Raw genomic sequence first — 19916 nt, 5'->3', positions numbered from 1 at the left:
AGACTGCTGGGCAAATCATAACTCCAAAAGAGATGGGAGTTTCTGTTTACACAAAGCAAATGACACCGTTGCTCCTCCAGTCCCGTCCTTCCCCCATGTCCCATGTAGCCTCACTACGTGCAGCTGCGTCAAGGGATCAAAAAGCCATTTCATAAAAGGCTCCATAGGTTTTGAACCACAAAAGGGCATCAAGAATATTCTGCTACTGCCATGCCTGTTTCTGCTGTTTAAGTTGGGGCAAAATTTCAATTCTCCTTTGCTGGATCTAGCTAAGCAAAGTTAAAGCCAGTTCTGGGTGCATCTGGACCGTGAATGGAAATCCCTCTGCTACACCTCTGGTGTAAAACCACCAGGACATCAACTGCCACCAACTTCTCTACATCCTGGTACAGTCACACATTGTGTAATCAGCTATTTGCTCTTAACCCTTCTAATTCCTTCTTCATTCCTATATGTACCTCTCCACCTTCTCAAACTATGCTGGGTTTTTTTTGTTGTTTGGGGTTTTGTTGTTGTTGTTGTTTTTTGGGGTTTTTTTTGTTTTGTTTTGTGGGGTTTTTTTTGTTGTTTGTTTGTTTTGGGGGATTTTTGTTGTTGGGTGGTTTTTTGTTTTTTTTTTTTTTTTTTAAATAAAAACTCCCTAGAATAGACTTGGCAAAGCATCTCAATAATTATCTATTGGATGGGGTTTGTGGCTAACAGAACAGCACAGAAGATTATCTGAATAATTCCATGAACCTGACACCAGCAGAAGGCTATAGATCCATTAGGTCAGGACAGAGAGATGATGTATTTCAAGAAATTTTGGACTACTATTTTTAATGTGTGGGTGAGTTTACAGGAAAACTGAAAACATCATTATACTTAACTGTTGTTAAACCAACAACAATGCAAAAATCTGTGTTTAAAGAAGAACTTTTCTGTTTCTTTGCTGCACCCTACACTGCTGCACCTGAAACAAGAACCTGGGGGTTTTTTTCCAGTTGACAATGCAACTGTGGGAGGAAAGATCACACAGATGTTCTGTTCTTCAGAGAAGTTGGGTTTAAATACACACTCAGCATTTCTGACTCTGAACAAAGAACTTGTTACAGAAGTAAAAAGCAATATCCTCATATTGCCTCACAAATTCCTGCTTCACAAAAATTATCAACAGCAACATCAATACAGATAAAAAATTGTACCTTAAAACATTATACACACATAGGATTTTTGGTGCAAACAATAATAAATTCCTACTTTCAATAGTTGTGTTGATTCCAATCTGTGTCCCACATGTAGGGGTATCCTATTTGAATACAGGTAGTAGGAAAAAAGACTATTCCTTTCCAAAATTTACAAATGCACCATATATCATTAAAATAGAAAGTAGCAATAAATTGACTTTATTAGTGGGAAACTTAGAATTTTTTTAGGATAACAAAAGGGCAACAATATTTCAATCACTGGGAAATTTAAATGTTTCTGAAAATATACTGCAATATATGTACTGTAAGTAGGGAGAGATAATCTATCTCCTTCCAGACAGGTTATTCTGATTTTCAAGGACAGAAAACTGAGACTTCATTCCTTCAGTTTACACAAACACCTTTGTCAGAACTAATAATCCACTTCAAAGGCAAGAAGTTTCATAGTACTTAATTATGTGGCCTCTAACATGTCATGATGATTGAATTCATATGAACTTATATATTTGGGCATCGAAAGCCCGGTATTTTTTCTTAATTAGAAACAAAGATTCAATGCAACTTGCTGAGAAAATAAATGAAATCCACATACATCACCTCTGAGCAATAGCCCTGATTGAACGGGGCTGTTTCAATCTCTGTGGCTGGCAGCGCTCATCAGTGAATTTGTTTACAAAGTAGAAAGAATGAGATGCTGTCAAAGAATGAAAAATAAAAGCTAGATTTCTTGGGAAGGAGACATCCGTCTTTTTCTATTTGTAAATGCTGATGAGCAGGGTTTAAGGAGGGCTAATGTCATTCATTCATCTTAATTAAAGAGTTAATTGCTCGTGTATCCAGATTTGGTTAGCTGATCTTAGTAACATGAAGAGCGTTTGCTTCCATGTATTTTATTGACCGCTGTAATGACATCATCAGTACGACCCAGGATTTATTCCTGCTTCAGCCTAAACTCGTAACTTTAATAGCCTCCTACATGATAAAACTTTCAAGAGGGAAGGAGTTCTTTAGCATGGTACAGAACACCGAGAGGTCTGTCCAGACCCTGTTAAAATGTCTCAGTTCAGCTGTCATTGAAGTATTACTTCAAAGTCTAGAGTCATGAAGATAAGTAAAAAGTAATTTTAAAGACTAGTTCTCGGCAAATGAATATATGGAAATAGCATAAACCATCTAAAAATCGCATATCAAATATAAGCAAGAGACTTATTACTATTCAATTTTTCCCATCTGTAGTCATAGTCAAGAAAGCACTGACACAAAAACAGACAGGTGAGGTTCACAGCATATTCTAGGGATTAAACACCAAATTGGTTTAGTCCTGTGTTTTACAGCACAAAGAGGGGAAACTCAGATCTAAAGAAACACCAGTTAACTAAGAAAGTCTCTGAGGCTTTTCTCTACAACGTCTTTAACATTTACTGCAATTCCTGATGTTATTTCTTAAAGATTCTTCACAGGAATTAAATTAAATTTTACACAAGAGGAAAATGGGCAGTACTAGCGCTTTTTGATTGATCAGCTATGTGGTACTTAAAAATTAAATAAAAGAATCCATTACAAAACATAACACGTTGTATTCACTTATCCTGGTAATGAGTCTTCAGAACTGATCTATTCATGTTCTGCTGCTTTCAGGGGATCAATTTCTGTTGCTAATAACACCCATAACTTACACTAAGGGTGGAACAGCCTCTAAGAAGCACCACACACCAAACATAACTCACTGTAACACAGGCACCCTTGCTGTGAGCACATGCTTCGTTCGGGAACAGTCCCAGGATAGCTCCTGTGCACTCTCCTGAAATACCTAGAAGGCACTAGGAATACTGTGATAAGGTGCTACAGTTCATCTAGCTTTAGGTACTTCACAGTGAACTTCACTTTGAGGGGTTTTTTATGCAGTTTAAGGTTTTCAGGTGACTGGTTCAGAGACCAGTACTGGCTCCTGTGCTTTCTCTGACATACAGGAGACTTAAGTACTGATGGGGTTTCCGTGTTTTCTCAGAAGTCTTTATGAAAAATATGATTAAAAAATACCTAATAACCTCTGTATTATATGAACACAAAAATACATTGCCTCTCCCATGGAATAGCATCAGGCAAGTCTAGGACACAGAACTGCGTATGGTGCAGTGGGCTCATGTTATCAGAACAAGGTAATCAACTCCAGAAGAGGATCCAGTCTGCCTGTGGCAGCCTGATGCTGCCCCCAAACCAATCAGCCCTGCTGAGAAGTCACAGGATCATGCTTCAGAAGCTGCTCTCCTTTTGGGTCTCCAGCTTGATGCCATGTGGCTCAAGGACACTCCTCCAGCCAGCCCATGCACCTCCACAATCACACAGGAGTGTGTCATGGATAAAGGGAGCACCACTGGGGAGCAGCAGATTTGTTGGCTGTCACCAACTCTACAACTGCCTGCATGGGTGACCTTTAACAAGTGGTTAAACAGCTCACTCTGTCCCAGTTATTCCCCAAATCACCTCTATCTCCTTTCAGAGATACTTGGAGATTCATTCATGGGAAGATGCTGGCTGTGAGTTAAGCAGTGCTGTTATTTCTGAACAACTCCCTGCTGGAAAAGGCAGCACAAACAATGTATGGGGTTACAAACAGAGGAGAGGACAGTAACTGAGGCTGGATGAGACCTGAGGGAGCTGTCTATCCCAATCCTGAGCTCAACACAGAGGTCATTTCAGTCTTGAAAGAATGTAGGGATGGACACTCCACAGCCTCCCTGGGAAACCTGCTCCAGTGCTGGACTGCCCTCACTGCCCTGAGGACTTTTTCTTTATGTCAAAGCCCGTGGATATGGAGAAGGTGGCCACGGAAGCAGAATTTCTCACTAGAGCTTAGATGTTACTCATCATCTTTCACAGGTCAGCTCCAATCAAAAAAACATATTTTTTAAATTGAAAATTGTTCCAGTTTTATTTACACTCCAAGAAAACTACTCATTCAGCCTTTCTTCATATACTTAGTCTCTTTAGTGCAGAATCCCTAAGAAGAATGACAAGAATAAAACTAATAAACCTCTCTGCCACTTGGGACCCCGTGGAACAGCATTACAGAATCCCTTTTACATCAGCCGGGGCACAGTGGCAGCCTGAGAGTGCTGTACACAGGCAGCTGCAGCCCTGCCAGGAATCCTGAGCTCCCGAGTCACAGACACCCATTCCTGAGCTCAGAGATCCCTGTACCACACTCCTCCCGTGGGTCTCTCTGTGGGGTGGTACAGTAACCACATCATGTCAGAGCCTTCAAAACACCCCAGTGCTCTTCCAAGATATTAAACATACAGCTCGGTGGCCTTGGAAATACTTTTAAGTAACTGTAACTTTTTTCATTAATTTCAAGTCTCTTCTGTTATTTCCATTTTCTTTGTTTTCACATGCCTATGCATAAACTACAAAGCTATTTCCTAAACACTTAAAGGAAAAACTAAAAATGCCCTTGGACACAGACTGTGGACTAGGCAGTGATTGTCCCTTTTGAAAGCTACTTTACATAACATTAAAATACAATGTCACTAAAGAGAAAAGTGCAACATTTTGTTGTTCAGTAGAAACACCTTGGATAATACTGAAATAAGATCTCTAGTGGCTTGTGAAGTAGTTAGTTCAGTTGTTTAGCAATAACACCTTTGGATTTGTAAAGCTTCTACAATATCTAAAATAACCTAAAAGAAGAAAGTTTAAAAAGTTTTCTCTAACTAGCTAAAACCACCTGCTGTAACTTGAATCAAGTAAAAGTTCTTAAGAACAACCTTCTTTTGAGATAACACATTTTTGAATTACTACACTGTAATTTTTGTACATTGCATCAGGCAATGGCTACTGCAACTTCTTACACCGTTACCAGCTTACAAATAAACGTGCATGAAGCGGAACAGGGCATACAAGTTATAATTCTTTGCCTGTGCCTGGCGACATAAACAGGTCTGATACCATCAGATGAAGAATTGAGGAATTAAACCCTCCAAAGTCTGATGTAAAGGATTGGACATGCTAAAAGAGATGGTGAAAAAAGGCTGCTAAGAAATGGAACAACATTCAGGAGAGAAGCAATAGATCCACAAATGGAAATAGACATAACCACAAGAAAATATTTTATCAACATAAGAGCCACAAAGGAGCTGTGCATTTCAAAATAAGCAAAAATTGTTTTTGAAGAAAAAAACAGCATGGTAGGTAGGACTTCAAAGACTTTACTGTAATAGACAGAAATGAACAATACAAAAAAATACAAAAGAAGAGAGACAAAAAAAATCCCACTAAGACCAAGATCAACTTATTCTATGTCCCTGCTATTACCCTGTTAACCCTTTGATGCCAATGCTGGGGAACCATTTTAGTGATTAAAGACAATAAATATTTCAGCACCACAGCAGTTGCTGCCTCCAGGCAGCTCCTGAGCCTGCTCTCCAACCCTGCACCCCTCGATGTATCTCTGGCAGCACCTGCACTTCCCTTCCCAGCTGGAAGGCACAGCAGCTCCCCTGCCCAGCCCATCTTCATTTTACTCCCAGCCCGACCCATAGAATGCACAACTGCCTTGTCAGAGAGAAGCCACATGAATCACTGTGCTCTGGGTGGAAAGCCCCCTTGATATTGTATTTCTAATCATAGAGAATAGGAACCAATGCATTCAAAAGAGGGGCACGGAATAGATAATTAAATGTCATTTAATAAGGATAGAAGATGCAGCTATTCCATGAAATACCAGTTTTCTTAGTTCAGAAACAGCTACAAAAAATATTTTTAATTGGATTAAGGTAAAACAGCAGGTAAAGCTATGGTTTCTTGCAAAATACATTGCAGTATTCTTGTGTCTTGTTTCTGAATCATTGACACGAGGAGGATTTTTGCCACTGGCTTTAGCAGAACAGAACTAGCTAGTAATGGAGTAAAAGTTTTCTTCTTGGAAATTTCAAAATAATTCTGAATCCTGAGAGAATACATAGTGCCATTGGTCTACCGTAAGATAGGATGGAGAGATGGAGTTTAAATGGTGCTGGGGAAGCTGAAAACTAACTGGCTAACATGAAAAACTGTACATAGAAAAAGAGATTTAAGCAAAAAGAAAGATTGAAGTCTAATGCTACATGAAAACAGAAATGAAATTTTCATGGAATTTACTTTTTGATATCTTTGCATGTGGATTTCTTTTCTTTTGTTGGCTGCTTTTCCAGCCAACAAAAGAAAAGACACAAGACTTCCAGAGAGAAGGCTTCAGAAACTTTTCGCTGAGGAAACATTTATCATAATTCATACACTTCTAAATGCCTATTTCAATCCTCTTTTTCAAATCATTTTGGTAACCACAGAAAAAACGTGGTTTGTTTTGCTTCAATATATAGTAAGCTGTAAAAACCAAATTCTGTTTACAGCAGAACCAGATTTTCTATTATTTTAGACAGTCCTTTTCACAGAAAAACCTTTACATGTCATTACTAATGACATTACAACCCTCTCTAGCTGCCCTCAAGACCTAGCTGTTTTGTAGCAGACAATATTTGACATCTTAGTTTGCAATCTCAGAAAAAGCCAAGAGAACAGAAACTGTCCTGTCAGAAAAAAAATGGCTTCAGAAGCTGGTAAATATATTACATTTCTATGGCGACGTGATCAAAATTGGAATGTTTGAATCAAGAGTTGCCTGCTTAGTGATTAATTGCAGATGTCAATACCAAGAGGTACCTGCAAGGCAATTAGCACTGTACTTGCCTAAATGTCACCGCACTGTAAATACAGAGTGGAAATAAATAGACAGATTGGCCTGGTGCATGTTGTTTGGATTTGGAACAGGAATCTTGGAAATGTGGTTCCTAACTGAGCCAATTTTTTATTATGTGCTGCTGATATGCTACAAAAGACTTCTGTCTTTCTTTTTTTCCTGGTATACTGGGAGGTTAGTGCCACCGAACTCTCAAAATGCCACGTGGCGATCCTTACTAACCAAAGCCATCACATGCTGAAGAAACTTAGATAAATTTCTGCAGTTAAAGCTGTAAATCACGAGACTGAGACAGAATTTTGTTTGCCATTGGAACCCAAATTGATAAATTTTATTATATGCTTTACAGTGGCTGTTTACTTTGATAATACTTTTGTGTCCTGTCTGCCCCAGTTTAGAGTCATGTGAATGACTGAGAAGGGAATCACAGCTACAGGCTGAGAGTCAAGAAGCAGACAAATAGAGGCTGATGTCACTGCTGTGCAAGACTAAATATATATTACCATTATATCTGTCAGACTGATATTCCATAGTTTAACTTCTATAAAAGGAAAACAATAACATTGACCACCCTCCTCCAACCCTTTTGGGGATTCAGTCATGTTTGTTCAGTAGATTAAAATCTGGAAAGTAATTGTTTCTAAAAACTGGGAGGGGGGCTTTTCATCATACAGCCAAGATTTTATTTTTTCCAGTATTTTTCTCCTTTTAACTATAACATATTAGCTGCTGGTGGCCTTTGAAAACTAGAGGATCAGATGATGCTGGCTCTCCTTCCATCTGCTAGCTTGCATAATAAAAAACCTAATATATATATTAATATAAATATTAAATTCTTTTTTTTTAAACTAATTAGTACAGATGCAAAAATCTCATGGCCATGAAGGGTTTTGTGACAAAACTTCTCTGTTAAAATAAAGCTCATCTATAAATTTGGAAATCCTTGGCTATAAAAGTCTTTCATTAGCAGCACACACTAAACAATGATCACTGCTGTACGATGAGAGACAAATTAATGAATCAAACATTACAGATTTCATCACACTCACTCATTTGCATTTAAGCCGGTTTCCAGCTCTGTCATGCATTTGCTTTTAAACGAGCCCCTGTGGATAGTGCTGCAATGTTTGATTCATTAATTTGTTTCTCAGTGTACAGCAGTGCTCACTGTTCAGTATACGGTGAAATACTTTGAAAATATTTGTTTTAACAACCTATCCTTTATTTTAACAAAGAAATAATCCTGAAGAAGGAAATGCTGGCCATTTTGCAACGGAGCCCCTGCCAAATCTCCCAGTTGCTACCCCAGCCCATCGTTATACTACTGTGATATTATCTGGATTAAATCTTCACAGCTTGCTTTCACATATTCTACAATTTCATAAAGCTTTGAGCCAGCTCTTTGGGTTGGTATTATGATGCCAAATTCAACTCCTGGGAAGTTAAAGGTGGCTTTAAGCCTTTGCTCTCCAATCCTTGGATCAGTCCCAAGCAGTGACTTAGATCAGCCTCCCGGACACTCGGTGATACTCTGCCACCACTGTGCCCAGTCCACCAGTTCCTCCACATTACAGCCGAGTGGGCTGCTTGGCAAAGCCATCTCTGTGAGAGCTGCAAAACTTTGGAACTTGCTTTTGGTTTGTAACAGCTTGAATTTGGTGACCTTACAGCACGCTGAAAGCACCATCTGTTCTAGAAGAAAAGACAGGCACGTTCCCTGGCTGGTCAGTGCACAGAAATGGGTGTTTTGGTAATTAGATGGGTGGCTGAGTTCTCAAGTTCTTGTCTGAACCTCAAATTTTATGTATTTGACTACAACATTGTTGTAGCAATCATTGCTCATGTTTAATTCCAAAGAAATAAATACTTATAGGCAAAAAGGCACATTGCAACCAGGTTTTAGCAGCCTACAGAAGGTGGCTCTTCTCATTTTCAGGTGGATTCAACAACACTCTGAATCTCCACTTGCCGGAACACAAGTCCAGTGGTCACCCGTGTTTTAGATGGCAAACTTAGGTGAAATTAGATCCAACCTAATGAAATCCCAAAAGGTTTATTTAAGCACAACAGGTTGCTTATGGTGCCTATGAATTTCCATCACTTGCTTTTTATTCCAGACCACAGGCTAATCTCTGCCAGGTACAGGTGAGGTAGAGTTTCCTTTGAGGAGGTGTTATGAAAATCAGCATCATTCTAGTTAACTCTGCCTTAGCTCTTCCCAATACTTGGATTTTCAGTTTTATTTACTCACTAAAGAAAACAGATTTGTCGATGTGCAAACAGTCTTAAACTGGGAGTATGAAAGAGTCCTGCCATGCTTCTCACTGATATCCTTCCCATTTACAGAATACCCACATATCAATTAAACTCACCTGTTAATTAAAAGCTTGTCTGGAAAATTCCTTGCTAGTTGGAAGCAAAAGAAAGTGTAAAAACTATCTGAATGCTGGAGCTTTGAATTTTAATTACTTACTCCCAGGTTTGTTCGTGATCCCTCAGGTGTTGGCTGGGCAACAGCAAAGAACTGGAAAAGAGAAACAAAATTATTTTGTAATTTGTGCTGTAGGGAAGAAAATGTATTGAGAAGGTTTCTAATTTTCTCTTCTTATCTTGTTTAGATTTACTCTTTATTAATGTACTTATAAGGGAGTATCTGCACAAAAAGAAAAAAAGAGATTCTGGAAGATTACAGGCAACTACAGTGAATAATTGTTCTCTAGATTTGATTTTTTTTTTTTTTAATAATAATATGAGAATTCCTACTGTGTTTATCTCACAATGGAGAATATAATTATAAATGAGAATAATGCTTGTAAATTTGGAATAAAGGCTACAGCTTATCTGAGATCATCGATTATATATATGTATTAAATTTGATGTGCTGTTTATTTTATGTGCATCTAAATAGAAAAGACATTAGCAGTTTTAATAAAAACTTGGGCACTTGTATGAATTTGATCCCTCTCGCTAGCCACCCATATAATAACAGCTGGGTTTTGACCATTTTCTTTCCTTCCTACATTTTTAAGAAAAATGATCTTTTTTAACAGAGCAGAATACTTCATCTAAAGAAAGAGAGTCTGTAAACTAAACATGGAGGCAGGGGATAGCTCTTCTGCTTTTCCTCATTAAAACAATCACCCCTTCCTCCTCCAAAGTCACAATATTTTAATACCATGAAGTTTTTAGTGCCCCTTTATTAAGGATAAATACCTGGGATCCTACTTACGATCAGCAATTTTTCCAGTAGGAAAAAATTTGACATTTTACATAGGAACTTAAGAGATTTCATGAGGTTTTTGATGAATCTCTACATGTGGGAAATTTAGCCATCTGAGTCAGGTGAAGATTTACACAATGAGTTCTCCAAGAACTGGGATGATGACTTTCAATTTTTTCTCAACACACACACACAGAGCATACACACATCTGTTTAAAAAGTTCACTTAACAGTTAAAATGCTAGTCTTGCAAATTGATTTGCAGGCACCTAGATGACAATAGAAAATGCAATTGAAATAACTCCGCTCATGCTAAGTAAGTTTTCTTCCTCAATACACTTAAGAGTTTCAAATTGAAAAAAAAGAGTCAAAAGCAACATAAATGGTAAACAGTTTATTTACTATGTATGTAAGCTAAGTCCAAATTTATTGAGTGAAAATACTAAGCAGAAACTAAACACATGTGAGCACAACAATTCGAGTCTGGTACAGGTTATAAGACAGTTAAAGAATCAGATGCTGCTTCAAAGTGCATTTAAGGGACTTGTAATGTTAAACAGCTCAGATTTCTCTTGCATTAAGTTCACAATGAAGGTTTCCTCATCAAATGAACAAGACTTCATGAACTGTGACTGCACAAGTAATTTTTGGCTATTGCACTCAGCTGAGTGCTGCTGGTTTAGCAGTATATGTACAGTCATATATTCAAGCAGAGACTTTTGCTCACTGTGTCCAGCTAAAAATTCTGAATATTGTGCAAATCAGTAATTTTAGGACCCTTAAATAAATTAAAATATGGAAGCATATTACGGGTGGATGAAGAATAAACCATGAGAAATTCCATCACAGTTTAAGAAAGAAAGGAAGAAAGGAAAGGTGAAAAAACCTGAAAAGCAAGCAGGTATCTATCATCCATTTTTTTTTTTTGTAGCTACATTTCTTTCAAATGGAGACAATATATTTTTTACTGCAGTTTTCTGGGGGACAGGCCTTGTAAGCAGAATCTTGTTTACAACAGAAAATACATTGCACTAGGAGTAGCCATGATGCCTTCAGAGACCCAACCTACAATTACTGAGACATTTTGTGAATCTGTCACTTATAAAAGAATGCCGTATGAAAATTCAAACACCAGCAGCTCTTGCGTAGGTGTGGTGGTGCATCCCCACACCTCCCTTTTAATCGACCTTAAAGTGTTCATTTGTGAGAGCAGGCAACATGTAAATATAACTCAAAATATTAATATATATTCTTTCTGGAAGAATGAGAATCTGAAAAAAGGACAATGCTATGTGCAGCCAGACCTCTCCAAAAGGGGACAGAGCTACCACAGTGACTAAGATGATGAAAATACCTTTTAGAATATTTTACATCCGAACAGCACATCTATTATTCTCTGCATTTTGAAATGTCTCTAAAAGTAATTTTTTTTTTAAGAGCAATGAGAAGTTTTTATTCATACATTCATACTTGGTTTTTGTTATTCTTACTTGTTGGCACCCAAAATGAATTCCAGTATTTTTTGCATACTACTGTTAATTTCTACTGCTTCGGGAGTGACTCTCTTCCTTTATGGCAGCTATCACTGACTTCTTCTCAATAGTTATGAGACAGAATCCTACATAAAAATGGCAAACCATATTAAACTTCTGTATGATCCTTGATGATCTGCCAGAGTGTCTGATCCATTCCAGAGTACACAAGTCCAGCTATGTGCCCTGGTTAATAAATAAACAGTTCATGTAAAACTTCTCTTTTCTGCCACTGTCTTAATCCTCCATTTTGTTTGAAGAAATCCATATTATATTTCAATCAGGATCTCTTTTCTTAAGAGAACATTAAGTAGTGTCTTAGGTCTGAAATTTAAAAATGAAGCAAAACTTTTTGCTAGCAAAGCTTTTGGCAAAATATCTTCCCATGTATTGCACAGTCTGTTATCGTCATGATCAGCACAGATTTTGTACATCCCAACAGCCTGGTCTCTTATGAGTGAGAAATTTCACTTCTCCAAATGAAGTGAAGGATAATGCATGGGATTTAGCATGGAAACCATTCACTCACTGTTGAGCGCTTTTCTGGTTCTCTCCTTGGCAAATACGAAAAAAATACATCTGTCATTATTCTTGGTAGTACAGACATGTATCAACTGAGAGATGGACTACAGCTCCCAAAACATTTTCAAAAAGCTGCCACTAAACATTATGAGTGCTGAAATTAAAAAATAATTAGCCACTGCCACCTTGATCTGCACCTGTACAACTTCTGCAAGATATCATTACCCAATTCCTTATAAATTAAAAACTGATTTGGGATTTGCTGTTATATTAATATTATTCAATATTATCTATAAAGATCATATTTAATATATTTTAGACATACAAACTGCTAGTTTAATTTCTACATGATGTGCTTTTCTACATTTCTGTAAGGTGCAGAGGAGGGACATACAGGGCTCCTCCCTCAGGACAGACCTGCCTAGGCTTGGTTTGGTTGTAGTACAGCACAGGAGACACCCGAGCTGATCACAGGTAGTGTGGGATAATTTCCCAGCATATTGCACACCCAAAAGAGTGTGGGATGGCATCAAAAACTGCATTCTCCAGCACTATGCAAGGCAGCTCTTTGTCAAATCTGACAGTTTTTCCAACCCTCCTAACAAGAGGGTAAAACAAATTCAGAACATGAGCCCACATTTTAGGCTTGCATGGGAGATGCCTCTCCTTTTGGATGAACACTGCCAGGACTGGGGGCCAGAGCACATTTTTTCCTACAGGCATCACGACCTTTCAGCAATTTGTGAATCCCCAGTTTATACCAAAACATTATGGCAATGCCTTTTGTTAATTTCAAGGATTTATAAGTAAGGATGGGATACTTTTTTAGCAGACCAGAAAGCACAAATCAATATATCAGGGAAGGACCTGAGCAGAGCAACAATCATACTACAAATGTCAGAGCTGAGTGATTTCCACACAAATAAAGTGAGGCTGCCATCGGCACAGCAGCTCCAGCCTTGCCGTGTCAGAGCAGGGCTGTGAGCGCTGCCCCAGCCCCAAGGTCACCCCCACGGGGAGCAGGGGCTGTGACACTCGCAGGGGCTGTGACACTCGCAGGGGCTGTGACACTTGTGAGCCAATACCACAGCTCTGCCCTTACTAACAGTGACTCCCCAGCAAGGCAAAGCTTAACTCTTCACAGTGACCCCCACGCCCTTTTCGCAAACTAAACAGCTCAAGTTAGGAACTTTTACTTCACAAGAAAATGCAGAGGCTCTTCTTTTCTCTTTACTTTGCAACTTCCTCTTCCTAGAGGAGAAGGAGAAAATAGGAAGATACAACATTCACATCCCGTAGCTGGCTAGAGCCCATGGTTTCAACATTCTCTCACCAGAACATCCCAGAGGTCTGACAGCTGACCACAGCCTGCCTTGTGATACTCACAACTGATCCATCAGGTTGGATCTTGCATGAGGATGAGGAGAAATGCAACTCTCAGTCTTACAATTTGAATGCTGTGCCACAGGATGAAAGTAAACTTTTTTTAAGGTAGGAAAGCCAGCTATTGCAGCAAGTCTGGCTTCCAGTTTTTCACACCAAAGCTGTTGCTTCTTCTTTAAACCAACTCATTAGTAAAACACTTTTGCATCTCATCTACAACTCAGGACTGACAATACAAAGTCTAATTAACCTCAGATATGTTTGAAGTTCCATTATCACCTTATTTACCCACAGTTTGTCCAGTCTGGCCTTCTGTCCAGTTCAAACTATCTATGCATGTGTCCTGGGTTGCAGTGTATTCTATTACCATCCTCAGGAGCTGTTGAAACCAGGTGGGGCAGTGTTTCCTTGCCTCCTCCCCCCAGACTATCTTTCTGTTAATTGCCCATCATTGTCCTGCCACATGACTCAGAGATAACTCCCTCCGGACTATCTTCTGTTAATGAGCCTAATCAACACTTGGCCTCATGACTCATTACCCCATTGTGAGATGCTCCACCCAGAGGGAGGAACCAAGCATCCCATCGTGGATATAATCTGGGACTCTGAACAGCAGAGAGAACCCTTTCCACTGGATTTCCAGAGGACAGGAACTACACAGCCACCATTGGACTTCCTGAGGAAGAGCAGACCCTTTTTACTACAGGATCACTGCTTCAGAGGACTGCAGCCACCATTCTACCAGACTGCTACCACCACCCTGCCTAACAGGGACTCAGGTTGTATCTCGACTCTGTCAGTTTGAACCAGTGTTTTCTTTTAGGTTTTTTTTTCCTTTTCTTTAATTTCCATCAAATTGTTATTCTGACTTGGTGCCTCCCACTGGTTTGTTTTCAAACTAGTACAGCATGTTATATCAAATTAAACATCCCATTTTAGTGGGATTCCAATATTCAGTTAGAGTGACAGCCTCTGGAATCTAAAATATTATTCAGCATTTTTAAAACAGTATAGAATATATTTAATTTAAAAATCAGTGAGCCAGCTAAATAACGAATCTGAGTAACAAAACGGCACATTTTGAGATTTTTGAAGTTTGATAAGAGTAAATGGGAGATTTTCAGAAGGACTAAGCACTCAAGGTGTTTCCCTTCTGCCATTTCTATCCAGATGTTCAAAAGTGGTCAATATTTCATATAATGAGAATATTTGAAAGTGTGTTCATTCAATATTTAAATGATGAACAAATTTCTTGAAAATATTACCCTGCTGTCTCTAATCACAATGTGCAGGTGTCTTAGGTTAACAAAAATTAGAGATGAAACTCCTGAAATGATAACTGAACACCTTTCATGAGCCCTAAATTCATGAAGACAATAACCTCTCCTCCTCAATGTATTCACTATTTTCAGTGTGAAATATTACTCTTGTTTCAGCTGCTCTGTAATCTCTTTCTGAACCACGGATGCCACGCAAGGATTGTAATCCTCTGCTGTTGTACAGGGTAACCAGGGTTTTTTGACATTTAAAATATCTAGCGGCATGACAAGACGTTGTATTTGCATATACATAAATTGTGCCAGGGAAATTCAATGAGTGACAAACCATCAACAAGCTGCAGCATTGCCTGTGGCTTTCACATCAAGCATGGCTGCATACAAAAATGTTACAGTGCTGAAGAAAAGCAGCCTGACCACCACAGCATCTGTTTTATATAAACTCCTCTGAAAAAGAGAATTCATCCTTTAAAAACTACAGCAAAATAAAAAGCTACTTATTGTATTTATTTGAAACCTTCTTGTATTGGCAATACATTGAGGGGAAAAAAAGTTTCCTTTACGATATGATACTTGACATCAACTTCTGTGTGAGAATTTTCTTCCCCATCCATCCCTGACTATCTGCAGTGGTATCTCCTGAGGTTAAAGCAGGCTGTGATGCCTGCTTGTTATAGCTTCCTATGGCATCCCACCGGCGCCTCTCCCCTCACCTGAAGAAGCAGCTGAACTGTACAACTAAACCTATGGCTAGTGAGGATTAATGTCACAGAAAAGTAAAACATGGATTGGTTTTCATGTGACTGATAGTGCATATATTCCTCAGAATCACAGCAGAGTCCAGAGGGATATTTCATGCAGTTCAAACAAGCAACTCATGCAAACCATCTGCAGCTTAACCACATGACAGACCCAACGGTGATTTCAGAGTTGCCAGTGAAACAAACTCCGATTCCTCCCAGAGAGACAAGTACTGCTGCAAAACAATGCTGAACATTTCACACCTTGGCGTGAGCCTTGTGAGAGCTGACCAAAAGAAAAGGGGAATAAAGTAGCAAAGAAAAAAGGAGCTAAAAAAGAAACTAAATTAAACTTTAAAAAAACCCTGAAGCTAGAAACTAATGCACAAAGTAAAACCACTCTTTGTTGCATAAACCTCTGCTTTCTCTCTAGCTAGGAGGGTTATGTACTGTACAAACACCAAATTTAGCATTTTTTTAAATTTTAGGCTAAGACAGTTGTACAATGCAAGATGAAAACTGAATGTGGAAATAGGTATTAAATTCCTCTGCTGAAGGTTTTTTTATTTTTCTTATGATGTCAATTTAAAAAAAAATTGCTGATGGATCCAAACTGGTATGATAGGGAATCATCATAGTCTTCCTTAGGTTGGAAAAGACCTTTAAGATCATCAAGTCCGAATGTTAACCCAGCACTGCCAAGGCCATCACTAAACCATGTCTCTGGCTGACATGACCTGATATGATGCACCACAAGATGACTTCTGAGTTTAAAGAAAGAAAAGATCCCCCAACAGGCTTTATGAGTTTCAGTGACTCATATATTACACTAACTTGCTTCTGGAACCTCCCTTTAGGAATTACTACATTTTCTCTGTCTGTAAATTCTGATATAGTGAGTGGTATCAGGCCTGGAAAGTGCCTTTTAACAGCGAACACCTCATCCAACTGCTTTTACCTTGTGAAGATAACTTTTTAGCAAGGCAGTACAATATATTTCCTTCCTTCTTGGAAGTCTCTGTGTTCTCAGTTGCTATTTCAAATTAACCCAGATATGGAGATTAAACAACCATTTGGGAAAAAGTGCTAATCAGAGGGAAATAACACTGTCTAGTGTTTCTCAGCCAGAGTGGCTTTGGTGGGGATTAAGTCTGTAGCACAGAAAACAGAGATGACTCTTAGAAATAAGAAATGAAACCATCTATTTTCTGTGACCTCCTACAATAAACAAGGCTTGAGCACAGCAGCTGTGAGAATCCCCTGCATATGCTGGCTGATGGCAATCCAGGCCTGAGTTGATTTCAGGCCGTATCCCTTGTGAATGACTGCAAAGCTGGCTTATTCATTTCGTGGCCGCATTCCAGTGCCAAGGTTTATCTCCCCAGTCTCTCAATCCTCTGTGCACACAGCTCTCCATAGGAAGTCCCAAATAAAATTCATTTCATCACTACAAAACTGAGTGCTGAGAGTTGGCTTTTGCAACCATCATCCTTTTCCCATCACTTGCTGAGCCTGGGGTCCTCCCAGAGGGGGACCCTTGGTATTCATGGGACTGAGTGTTCCTGAAGATGGACAGATCAGACTCAGAAGTCTGTACTGTTAAAATCGTCTTTATAGCCAAAGGAAATAGAGATCACAGTCAAATAGAAATAAAACGGGGGGGAAAAAATCATTTGATCCTCTAGAAGCTGTCACCAATTTTAGGAAACAACAGTGATCCTAAATGTCAGAAAGTTGATTGAATCTGTGATCTCACACCATCAGAGACAGCCAAAGGTCAGGTAACACCTTCTCCAAACTTCAGCCACCCTCACATAATGCAGAGAGGTCCCTCAGCCTCCCTGCTATGGCTCATGGGGTCTTCCTTATCAGAAAAAGATACCTGCCCCACTTGAAATTTTTGGTGAGTCCTAGTGTGCCTCAGCCATACTTGGATTGATGCCACTGGTCATAGAAAGCTCAGCTTACTTAAAAAATAACAACTCCCATATTCAACAAGCCAAATGTCTCCTTCCCTGACTACCTTGATTCCTGTGTTACTGGCAAGAAAGGCTCATAGCAATATTAAGTTAATTTATAGAGATTTTTAGCTTTTATTTTGTAAAACTGTGTTTTTCAAAAGACTATATGAATAATCAAAGTAGAAATAATGAGACAAATCAGCAAACGCAGTAATTTCTATGTGTAAAATAGTTTCAAGTCAGAAATTGGAGTTATAGTTATACTAATGACAACCTTAACATCCTAACAGGCTCCAATTTTTGCATAAAAATGATACATTTTAAATATTTAAAACCTTGATAGGGATTTTATACTCTGTTTATGTTAAACCAAAAAAGTGAACTTAAAGTAATCATGTAAATTGAATGATAATAAGAGTTCTTTTATATTTTTAGACTACTTCAAATGAATAATTTAAAAGGCATCAAGCAAAATATTTTATTAACATAAAGTTAATGGTATATTTTTATAGTATCTGATTTTCAAAAATTTGTACTAAGGCATTATCATAATCAGCTCATGTCACTAGTATGCCATTTCACATGCTTTTATTTTTCACTAATGTACTCCCTGACACAGACACTAAGTCTAAACCTTACTCCTGAGCTACCACTACTGCCTTTATTAAAATACTTGTAATTTGTTCACTTCTACACAAATCTAAAAGAAAGAGGACCCTGTTCTGTGAATTGAAATTTCTGTTAGGATGTATTCCAATGACAAATTCAAGGCCCAGCAGTGGGATGTTCCAGCATGCTCAGACAAAGAAAATAAAAAGGATCAGCCAGGGTGTGTGACACAAAACTGATACTATGTTGTGAAACCAAGACAATTACAGAATGTTAGAGAATTCCTTGCCATTCCCTGACTAGAAAAAGAAAAGTGCCAGCTTAAGGACAGGGAAAGTGATTTCACAAGCATAACATTTGGGTTCCAATTCAAAGTACAATTTCTTTCAAAACAACCACTTACCATGTGGCAGGTATGAGTTTGTGAAACATCACAAAACCTACATTTAAACTTCGTTAAAATGCACAAAGTCTACACTACATTTAATTTTTTTTTTAAAGAATCATTTCATGTAACTTATTCAAATATTATTTTCCAGATAAATAGGGATGCTCTTCTTATTTCTTCTGTCACCCCAAGTAAAGGACAAATAACACTCTTGTTCTAATCAGACAACTCTCATCAATAATCAATGTAAAAATGACTTTTTTTTTTTTAATCTGTGATTACACTTTCTAATCCCCACTGCTTTATTATCTACTCCAAAATAATAATTTATCATAAATTCTGATATAAATATACCCCCATTTAGTGGGATGGAGCATTGCCATTGGCTTTTCTGGGAATAAATAGAGAGAGCTGAAGTCAGTCATGAACTGAACAGAAGACGAAGCAATTGCAGACTTAGGGCTATGGAAACAAACTTGGCATGTTTAATTACCCTAATCAAAGGACTCGATACTTTGATAATATACTGTGTAAAAATGCTGTAACATTTGAGAATAGCTTAAATTAAAAATTCCAATTGATGGTTTGTCAAAATAAAATATAAAAAGGCTGTGAGGGTAAATATGCAGCCTCATGAGTCTTCTTCAGTACTTCAGTGTCTTAATAATCACCAGTAAACATTTGAAGCCCCCAAAATGTTCAAATGATTAATTTAAAAAAGAAACAAAGCAGGGAGATTTTTGAATGTGGAGTCCTATGACAGACTTCAAAGATTCCTTGAAAAGAGAACACTTTGTGATGGAAATATTTTTCCTCAGGGGTTTTCTACCACCATTTGAAATTTTAGATGCTTTTCCCAGAATGTTGTGCCCGTTCTATTACCGTCTTCTCTACAGCAGCAAGAAAATTATTAAAATATGAGAAGATGAAGAAAATCCACAAAGTTTCTTGGTCTCACAAGTTTTGAATTACGGGAATACATGATGGTTTTTTCACTCAACTGAAAAAAATTAACAGTTTGTAAGGAAAACATCATAAAATTTAAGGCAATAAACTCTTCTGATACTGTGGGTTGGTGCTGATTGTTTGTCATTAAATTGTGAATGACACAATAACAATTTTTTCTCAAGTCTTGTTTATTAAGCCCTCCTAGATGTACACTGGAGTTCCTCTTGGCGTTCTGCATTTCTGGCAGCGGAATTTATCCTGTGCAAAGTCTTAGTTCAAAATATAAACATTACTTGAAACACCCCACTTAGATTTTGAAATCTCAGAGGACTCTGCTCTGCAGAAACAGCTGTTTCCTAAATATACATCTTGTGTTTGTTTATATGTGCACCCTTTCATTGAAAACATGTCT

The 19916-nt window shown here is 38.2% G+C and overlaps 1 protein-coding gene across 1 annotated transcript in view; it reads right to left on the bottom strand.

The window, feature by feature from the left end:
* Positions 1-19916, bottom strand: part of TENM2 (teneurin transmembrane protein 2) — a 740257-nt gene that overhangs the window by 646322 nt on the left and 74019 nt on the right. The window contains exon 2 of the mRNA XM_048319587.1: positions 9398-9448. The gene's annotated coding sequence lies outside the window, so the exon portion shown is untranslated. The remainder of the gene's footprint in view (positions 1-9397; positions 9449-19916) is intronic.

Source organism: Corvus hawaiiensis, chromosome 15 (genome assembly GCF_020740725.1).
Source record: "Corvus hawaiiensis isolate bCorHaw1 chromosome 15, bCorHaw1.pri.cur, whole genome shotgun sequence".
NCBI lineage: Eukaryota > Metazoa > Chordata > Aves > Passeriformes > Corvidae > Corvus > Corvus hawaiiensis.
This window is presented reverse-complemented; position numbering and strand designations above follow the sequence as displayed.